Source organism: Euprymna scolopes, chromosome 41 (genome assembly GCF_053919585.1).
Source record: "Euprymna scolopes isolate OS-2025 chromosome 41, ASM5391958v1, whole genome shotgun sequence".
In the NCBI taxonomy this organism is placed as follows: domain Eukaryota; kingdom Metazoa; phylum Mollusca; class Cephalopoda; order Sepiida; family Sepiolidae; genus Euprymna; species Euprymna scolopes.
In genome coordinates this window covers 55510272-55520204 of record NC_136522.1, presented here as the reverse complement: position 1 = coordinate 55520204, position 9933 = coordinate 55510272, and positions in this window count along the sequence as shown.

The window sequence follows — 9933 nt, the reverse complement described above, 5'->3', positions numbered from 1 at the left end:
GCCTGTCTCTGCTTTATCGTTATTTTCCTGTCAAGTGCTCATCGTAGCTTCAATCTATGCCCCCACCTTGCCAAACTTTCACGAAAAACTCTCGTCTATCCAAAACCACTATCAATAATTTCCCACACTCTTTATCTGTGGCTAAACCTAAACGTAGATTCCATGAACAAAGCTTCTTTCTGAAAACTGCGCGCCTGTGTAACTCTCTTCCGCCTTCCTGCTTTCAAGCTGACTACAATGAGATTGTCTTCAAGTCTAACGTAAACAATTTCTTGATGAACCGTCCCTCTAAGTAACCCAATTTACAAAATTCCCACTACTTATGTTTACTACGCTATAATCACATTGACTCATTATCCTCGAGTGGCCTCCGGGCCTTAAGTGGTTATTTCTGCGTAAATAACAAAAAGGAAAAAGCTCAGTGACAGATATATTCAAGATCTCATATGAAATCTTACACTAAATGTATTGTCAATGTCATGCAAATATAGTTCAATTGTTCAACTACTTCAAAAATATATTACTCTAAGCACAGTTTTTCTTACTGTAAGTGATTATCATACCCCATTAAATGGAGTTCCCTTGCCACGTCTGGAGCAGCGTGACTAAAACATTCATTACAAGAACTCGGCTAGTTAAATCAAATGGCAATTAATACCTTTTCTGTTTCCCTGTATCAACAATTAAAACAAATTTCCTGGGCGACGTTTCATTTTCTAGAACTGCTGATCTGCAGTACAGCACGACGGCGTTGCCCCCGTCTGCCTGCAGCATTGCTGAATACAAGTGCAGTATAAACATATTTGTTAGACCGCGTAATTATCGGTTTCATCGACCGAAAATAATATGGTCCATGTTTGACATTCTACCTGTCCAAATAAATTACCGTATCCTCAAGTAGCAAGTTAGCTCTGATTAACATATTTGTAATTAAGTGCCGTATACGTAATTTTTGAAAATGAGGAATAATTTATTTTATATATTTATTTTATAAGTTATTGCCTTTTTTTTTCGCCTTGGAAATAAAGACTTAACATACACATATAAAAAACTAATCGATTACACCCATTAAATGGCGACATACACAAGTATACACACGCGCATATATATATATATATATATATATATATATATATATATATATATATATATATGAACAAAGTAAAATATGGTAAATCTAGCTTAATTCGGATTAAATCCTAACACAAAATGATAAAACATTAACACAAAATGATAAAACATTAACACAAAATGATAAAACATTAACACAAAATGATAAAACATTAAATCATAATCATGAGGAATATATATATATATATATATGCATATAGATGTGAGTATGTGCATATACAGATATGTGTGTTTGCTCTTTGGATTCCCTTTCATCTTTGGAATCGATTGTATTTTTAGCGCGTTCTTCATTCTCTGCCGGAAACGGAAATGCTCTGCCTTTATCTTGCTCTTTTTTTATATTTTTTAAGATTATTTCTATATTTCCTTTTGTTTTTTTGGGTGTTTTTGTTGTTTTGATCGCTTTTCAATTATAATAATATAAAAAAAAAAACAATGCTTGTAAATGTTTAATTAAATTGAAAAAAAATGTTTGAGTTTCCTGGGGATATCTGAAACGCCTAGAAAAAAATATGAAAGAAAAAGAATGAAAACTATTAGAAAAATTGTAACAGGCATATTTTCGTGGAAATAAGACTCTTTTTTACCTACGGATGGCCATAATTAGCAAGAATTTTAAAATGTTTTCCAAATTTTCTGAAGAATAATTTTTTGTGATTATGGAATACCAGAAGTAATTAATTACGTCGGCCTTTACTTATTACTTCTCCCTTGCCCTTTGTTTCAGGGGGCAACGTTTAATACAGGGAGCGCCTTTAATTAGTGTCCAGATTGTTTAGTACAGGCTTTTAAAATTCTCGTAGACACTTAAAAAATTCAGTATGTTATTGTTACATATCTTGTCAGATGACTAACCAATCTTTTATCATTTTATGTTCAAATGAATAGGTTTTGAAATTTACCTTACAAAAGTCTGATTGTCATAGCTAGTGAATGTCAAACACGGATCTGGACGTGAAGATACTTTAGAAGAACATAATGTAAGAAAAATTTTCTATTAAACCCGGAAAAATGCTGCAGAAATGTACAGGACGCTTCACACTGGTTTTGAACCGTCTTAAATAAATCGGCCATCAATTTTTGAGTGGTTAAAACAGTTGGAACGCAGTATGTGAGTGATAAAATGTGAGACGGTTAAGATAGATAGATAGAGAGAGAGAGAGAGAGAGAGAGGAGACCAGAGCTAATTAAGCAAATAAAGAATTAACCTTAAGTCGAAGTTCTCAGAAGTCAAGGGGCCCACAAACTGGGGCTAACACTTGAAGTTTATATGAGATACATAGATATTCGAATGTTCCATTTATGTTCTTTATCTCTCAAGCACTTAGTAAGTAAAGTAAATTAAGAACATAATTTTCGTCTCCCCAATGAACCATTTGTACACGCTGTAGTATATCTTTTATTTTAGTATTACTGGGTTTCAGGACAAGAATTTATCTAGTCTGGTTGAGTATCCAGCTTCGTGCTATTACTTGTGCTAACGTCACTTATAGAAGGGCACCATTCCTCGGAAAAGCTAATGTGGGTTTACCATAGTAAGGAGATCTTATTTGGGTAGCGAATACTGCGTGATTTTGAATATTTGGTCAGGGTTTACTTCTATGGAAAAAGTATCCTTATGTCAGGTTGTTCTGACGAACCCCCTGTACAGAAAGACCTTAGACTCTAGAGTATAGTGTCTAGTAGGCATTCGAGCTCTCTCGGCGTGTGTCTATGGAGATAAGTGCACAGTTGGGTGTAAGAATGGGAACGGTATACATCATTATCTGCGAGGAACAGAAGATCGGGAGTATTTGCTCGAAAATAATCGAAAGGTGCTCACAGAAGATTACAAACTATTTGACCATGATGGATATCAAGAACATTCCTCAACTCTGTTGTCGAGACGTTGCTCCCTATTACCTTTTGTTATTTCTTAAGCTAATGGAAACCTTAGAGGCTGTCGTTATGAAACAATTGAGGATATGAAAGCGGCTGTGACGGGGGTCATTGTCTTACGAAGACTTCCCTGGGGGCCTTACATAAGCTGGTGGAACGGTATAACAAGTGTTTTGCTGTCGGAGGAGATTACTTCGAAGACGACTAGGCTTTCATACGTGTACTATCAATGAAAGAGTCGATATGAAAAAAAAGTTAAAAACGTATCGAATTTACTCCGTACTATATTTGTCTTCTCTTCCGCTAATGGCAAAGAAACACTTCCAGACGGATCTATATATTTTGCCTGAATCCAGTGTACCCCTTTAAGGTAGGCGATTTTTCGCTACGTTTAGAAGCGACTCTGTATCTTGCACTGCACTCTAGGAATGGCAAGTATATGTAGATTTAAATACCAACGTGTAGTATCTGTTCTTATTCGCACCTCCTTGTTTATGTTTTCGGTTAGTTAGATATAAGTATTCCGGACTGGAATAATTGTCAGTTTATTGTCTAACTCCAAAGTGTAATCATTATTTATTTGGTGGGTGGGGGTTAGCATTTTAAACCAGACTCTGCCACGTAAATGTCAATTAGAAATACCTGATTACTTTTTTGTTATATTTAAACATTATTATAACTACACATAGTATAACAAGTAATACTATTTGCAGTATTGCAATTACCTTTTGTATGTGTAATTATTATCACAGTAATCGTATAAATCTGCAGTTGGCATTGGTTTCTTCCATATTTCTCTAGTCAGAATTCGTTCTAGTATAGAGCAAGTATTAGCGAGAGCAACCACATGAAGATTGCCAACATGCGAAAGTATTTTTTTTTTATGGAAGGAACTGGATTCAAACTTGGAGCACCCAGGTCGTCAGTCCGTGTCGTTAACCAGTGACTCACCGTCACCTCCCAGTATTATTAATAATCAAATGGTAACAGTAAGAATACTAGAAGTAGTACTAGTAATACTGAAAAGAAAGAACTTTTTACTTGCTTTTACTACTACAACTACTAATACTAATACTAAAACTACTAGTGCTTACAAATACTATTAATTGTGTCTATGTCAACAGTAATATTAAATCGTCATAGAAGTAGCAATAATAGTGGCCAACAACAAATTTGTTCTCTGCGGTTTTTTCAGCAAATTTAGGACGAATCTGATGCTCGAAATAAATAAATAGAAAATTTAATCAGCTTTACTAAGGCCAGTTTTTGCACAAAGTCACATGCCATTTTTTCATGTTTTGTTTACATATGTTGCACATGCGTGGAGTGCCTAATCATCGTTTTGATTGGAAATCACAAGAAATATTCATGTCCGATTGTTCTAGAACATATTGTAAAGGAAACAGTTTTAAGTCATAAAAGCTTGAAATCTTCCGGAAATGGATATCTAACATAGACGAGGAAAGACTAGGCAATGCGGGAGGAATTCATGCAAAGAAAGGAAGGCCATCAACGTCCAACGTTTCATATAAAGCTCTTCTTCACCAAGGTTTTGAAAAAAAAAGATGGTGACTGCTTCACTTACTTGCTTCTGGCTTTGGGTGATTGATCATGGTGACGTTGAAAGCTGGTACCTTTGAAGGTTATCAAGTCCGGCATCTCATGAGCTCCTAAATTCGAAAAGTCAATGAACGTAATCGAAGTGAAAGCTTAGAAAGCATTTGTTCTGGCAGTGAAGAACTTTCCTGGCACCAATAAGCTCAGAAACTACGCATAACTTGTAAACAGCTTGCTGACTGTTTCAGAAACAGCGGTTTCAGCATAAGGGCAAATATTGTTTGTTTTTTAGCATATGGCTCGGTTCCTGACAACTTGGGCTCAATAAATGATGATCAGGGGAGATCTTTCATCAAAGCCTCCAATATATGGAGAGGAGGTATCACGGGCGTTTGAACGCAGTCATGATGGTTTACTACATTTGGAATGTTCAGATTCAGAGACACTTATGCCACTGAGCATTCTCAGGAGTTCGAAGAAACGAAAGTGTAAGCCCTTAAGTTTGAATGTGTACCTACCTTTTGCAATGTCCACCATTCAGTTTACAGTAATCGATGTTTCTATCAGCTAATCAACATATGTTGTTGGCAAAATATTTTCTCCCTTAAGACTTTTTAAGATGATATGCATTGAAAATAATCAGCTGGTTGTGCCGGAATGTAATGGATTTTGTAAAAGATCTGATTTCGAATCAAGTTAGTACCTATAGCTAACGTGGTGAAAAAAAAAACGGACGTTATTTCATGATTCAGATTAGAAAAATGCACAAAGTCAGTTGTAGAACTCTAGACAATCTTTAAAATAAAAAAAAATATGTTTCTTAGAGTAATATTGCAGTGATAATAATCATACACTGAGATGCTAGATTTTTCTATTCTGTTCTCTTGTGTGTATTTCCGCATTATGTAATGATTAAGACTGTTTACCTCCCCTTTTCTTTAAGTCCATATTTACGAGCACCTGTCAATTTTAATTTATTTTTATACTCATTACTAGAGCTATGACAACGGAATATACTTCTCCTTGTTTTGACTTTGAGTATATATCTGACACAGTTAGACAAAAACCATATAACTCTATCTAAAATAAACGACATAAAATATATTAACTGATATATATATATATATATATATTAAATTGTAATTCAATAAATTAAAAAAAAACTCTCATTGAAATGAAATGAAGTGGTTGAGTTTCATATCAAAGAATTTTTATTATTCTAAGTAAGACAAAGAATGCTTTAGAAAATTAATCTCCTTAACCTATAGGGTTTCGATGTCTACCATCTCATTAGAGGAGAGAAAATATTAGCAAATTGTTATAAAGGTATGCACCCTATTTGCTAAAATCAGTGAAACATGGAAAGTCAAAGTGAAAATAATGCATTTATCAGAAGTCCTGTATCAGGAGGATTTGTAGAAAAAGGATATGAATGTTTTTTGGATCCAGCTTGCTTGGTAAAATCCATGTTATACGCTCTCTACATCCGTTTGGTAATAATGTCCAAGTTATATATTGGGTAATCCGCATAGCTGTGTAGATATCCGAATCGGGCAAGTGTGTATATATATATATATATATATATATATATATATATATATATATATATATATATATATATTTCTCGAGCGTCAAGATAATAAAAAGAATATTCTCTTGTAATAGCATTAGTTATGACTAGGATAAAATAGTATTTTATTAGTATGCCAAATTTTCAAATTACCTTTCAGTTTTGTCTGCAATGTTTATAGCTTCATAGCATACTCATTACTCCTAGTGGTTGAGTATTAGAACTTATCATAGTTCAAGTGAAATGATTAATACATTTGGCCATACGTCTATCTATATGTAACTTATTCTCACAAATCAATGCCTGTGTCTATGCTTGTTTCCATCTTTGACATTATATTTAAAATGCATCGTCTCTATACTGCCCACTCTTTCTTTTGCTCTGTTGATTAATGACATGTCTTTTTTTTTATTTATATATATATTTTTTTACATGACTTTCTTTTTACTTAATTAGTGTTGCACATACTGCATTTTCGAACGAGATTGAAACACCGCTTCTGTATCCACGCGTGCAACCCGCTTCCGGGTGTATAATTACAGTAAGGCTGTACTCTGACACGGTTGCAAATAAGTGCACGAACTGCGATAAAATCGCATAGGCTTTTAGTTATTACATCCTTTTATTTAGTCACGTGGGAAAATGTGCATCCTTACGGCGTCTTTACAGACCGTAATAAGTATTTAGGCTGATGCGAGGAAAGTGGGCTCTCTTTACCATGCTAGAAAGTTACTTACGCATGAAAGTATTCTGAACCTTTACAAATCTACCATTTACCCATGCATGGAGAATTGTTGTCACATTTGAGCTGGTGCCTCTGCTACTATGCTATCACTTCGGGACAGTATTCAAAAGAGAGTCGCACACTTGATAGGTCCTAAACTGTCATCTGAGCTTCGACATCTGTCCCATCGACGAAATGTTGCATCCCTCTGCCATTTTATTAGTTTTTATTTGTGGATTCTTCGATGAATAAAAAGCCCTTGTACCCTCTCGATGAAATTAGTTTTGAATAGTTTCTTCCCCAGTACGGTTAGACTTTGGAATTTCATTCTGGATTCCAGCTACCTCATTCTACTGACATGTAGAAGTTCAAGTGTTATGTGAACAGGCATCTTGCAGCTAAAAACTCTGTATAGTATCCCAGCATCTTATGTCCCTGATAGTAGCCCTATGAAAGTGTCAATGTATATATAGTTTTGAAATATACAGGGTGTCCGTAAAGTTACTATACAGTCTTACAAGTTACTATACAGACACCATGTAATATATTAACAGTATAGTAAGATATTATATTAAAATATTTATTTGTAACAAAAGAAATAAAAAGAAATAACACCTTTATGTTTATAAAAATCTCAGAAAATACTCGTGTTACATCCGAAAAGACTGTAACAATCAAGGCAAACAATTTCTATGACAAATATTCCTGTGCGTTTTCTGTTTTCCAGTATCGCTTCAAAATAAATTTGCGCTCTTCCAAAGTTAGCTTGCCTGGCATGCTTGATTAAATAAACCTGTAAAAAATAAATATTAACTATAAATACAAATATAATACAATAAAACAATAAGATATATAGTAACTTTACGGACACCCGGTATATTTGTTTCTTCAGCTCTCAGACCCAGGATAGAGCACTTTTTAATTTTTGTTTTCATCGCCTCCTGAGATTATATATATATATATATATATATATATATATATATATATATATTGAGTTCCTACAGCTATAATCGAAACAGAAATACAAAACCTGTTTCTTTTCTACTTACGCATTTTTTTAATCGAAATCTGTTTCTTGAGAGAATTATTCATAAAAAAATGAATGACTTAAATGCCATCAGCTACTAATCGAAACCGAAATAAAACTTATGAAGAATTTTTGTTAAAACCATTTATTACAAGAAATGGAAGTTTATAACAATTAAACGGCAGTCGCTTGGATGTAAGCGTGACACATAAAATAAATAACACACGCGTTATCGTATTAATATATAGATGGTTTGATGTTGATGTGGCTTTAAAGGCCCAGTAAAGACACGAACATGAGTTTGGTAAGAACAATTTACATAATAATACGTACACAAGTAGTGCGCGAACGAAGTTGTTATTTTCTTTGGTTATAATTAAGTCACAATGGCTCTATTTGCATGGCCACTAACTTATAATGGTCATTCATTCGAATATATTATATAATTGTCACTGTTGGCGCGATTACATTTATCCCGATTATGCTTATAGCCGTTTTTATTTCTGCCATGCGTAAGTATATAATAGGATTTAGTTCTAAGAACGTACGACTATGGGACTCCGATAACCTGCTTTCCAGCTGACTCTGATTATCTTCAAGTCCAACATAAATAAGTTCCTGGTAAACCGTTCCCCTGGGTAATCCAATTTACCAAATTTCCACTACTTATTTTTACTACGCTATAATCACTATTATATTCTTAAATACTTATTTGCATGAAAGCATATTTGAGAACACTGAGCGTTCAAAATTATTTGCTAAGGATTTATAATGATCTATTTTTATTATTATTACTTTTTTTATATCATGAATCTTTTGGCAATGCCATCTCTTTATAAGCCCATTTTGTTAATTGCTGTTTGGCATGTGACTGTTTTGATTTGACTCCTTTTATGCTCCTTTCTTGTGACTCTTTTTTATTTATTTTATGTTTTCACCCCTTTTATACTATGTTCATATTTTTTATTATGATCCTATTATTATGACCGTTGTTACATTTATTTATTTATAAATTTTCTATATTTTGTCACTATTATGTACACTTCTATTGTTGTGATCTGTTTCATTATGGACGTTTTATTACGGCCTTTTCTTTTTGTTTTGACCTGTTGTATTAATTTTTTATCTTGAAAATTGTTTTTGCCATGTTTTTTTACCACCCCTTTAATTTTCGATACGTTGTAATTTATTTGCGTTTTGTTACTTTATATGTTGATCTGTTTTGTTATTACCCTTTTAATTATGATACGTTTTCTTTTGTCGTGTGTTTTTGCACTTTAAATTATAGCCCCTTTTTATTATGTCTTCCTGCTCTATTATTGTTCTTTAAATTTTGACAAGTAACGCCGTTTTTATATTGACCTGTTTTCAATATATTAGGTTGGTGCAATAATAATGTTTTTTTTTTGTTTTAGATGAAGTTGGATGTTCTAAAAACAAACTAAAAAAAACATTATTTTCGCAACAACCTAATATTTTTAATTTTGATACGTTTATTTATGTTAATTTATGGTTTGACCCGTCTTTCACTTATAACTGTTTTAATATGCCCATATTATTTTTGACTCGTTATATTATTATACTTTTTATTACGATTTTCTTATGTGTCTTTTTAGTTTAGTCTGTTTTTCATATTACGCTTTTCATTTTGATACTTTTATTATACCACTTTAAATTTTAACCCCGGATTATTATTACCCTTTCAATAAGGACCCGTATTTCCCACCCAACTTTTTTTAAATTTCGAATTGTTTTATTATTACACTTTAAATTCTGACACATTTTATTATGTCACTTTTTTATTTTACCTTTTTATATATGCTTATATATTTACCGTTATCCCCCTTTTCCATTTAACTATTTTGTATTATTACCCGTTTAATAATAACGCGTTTTTGTTATGCAACTTTTTAAAAAATTGCATCCGTATTATTGTTGCTTTTTTAATCATAATATTTATCCTGAACTGGATTTGATTATTATTCTTAAATGCTCCTATGTATATAATTTATTTTCATTAATCATAGTATATTTTAATAAGTCTTG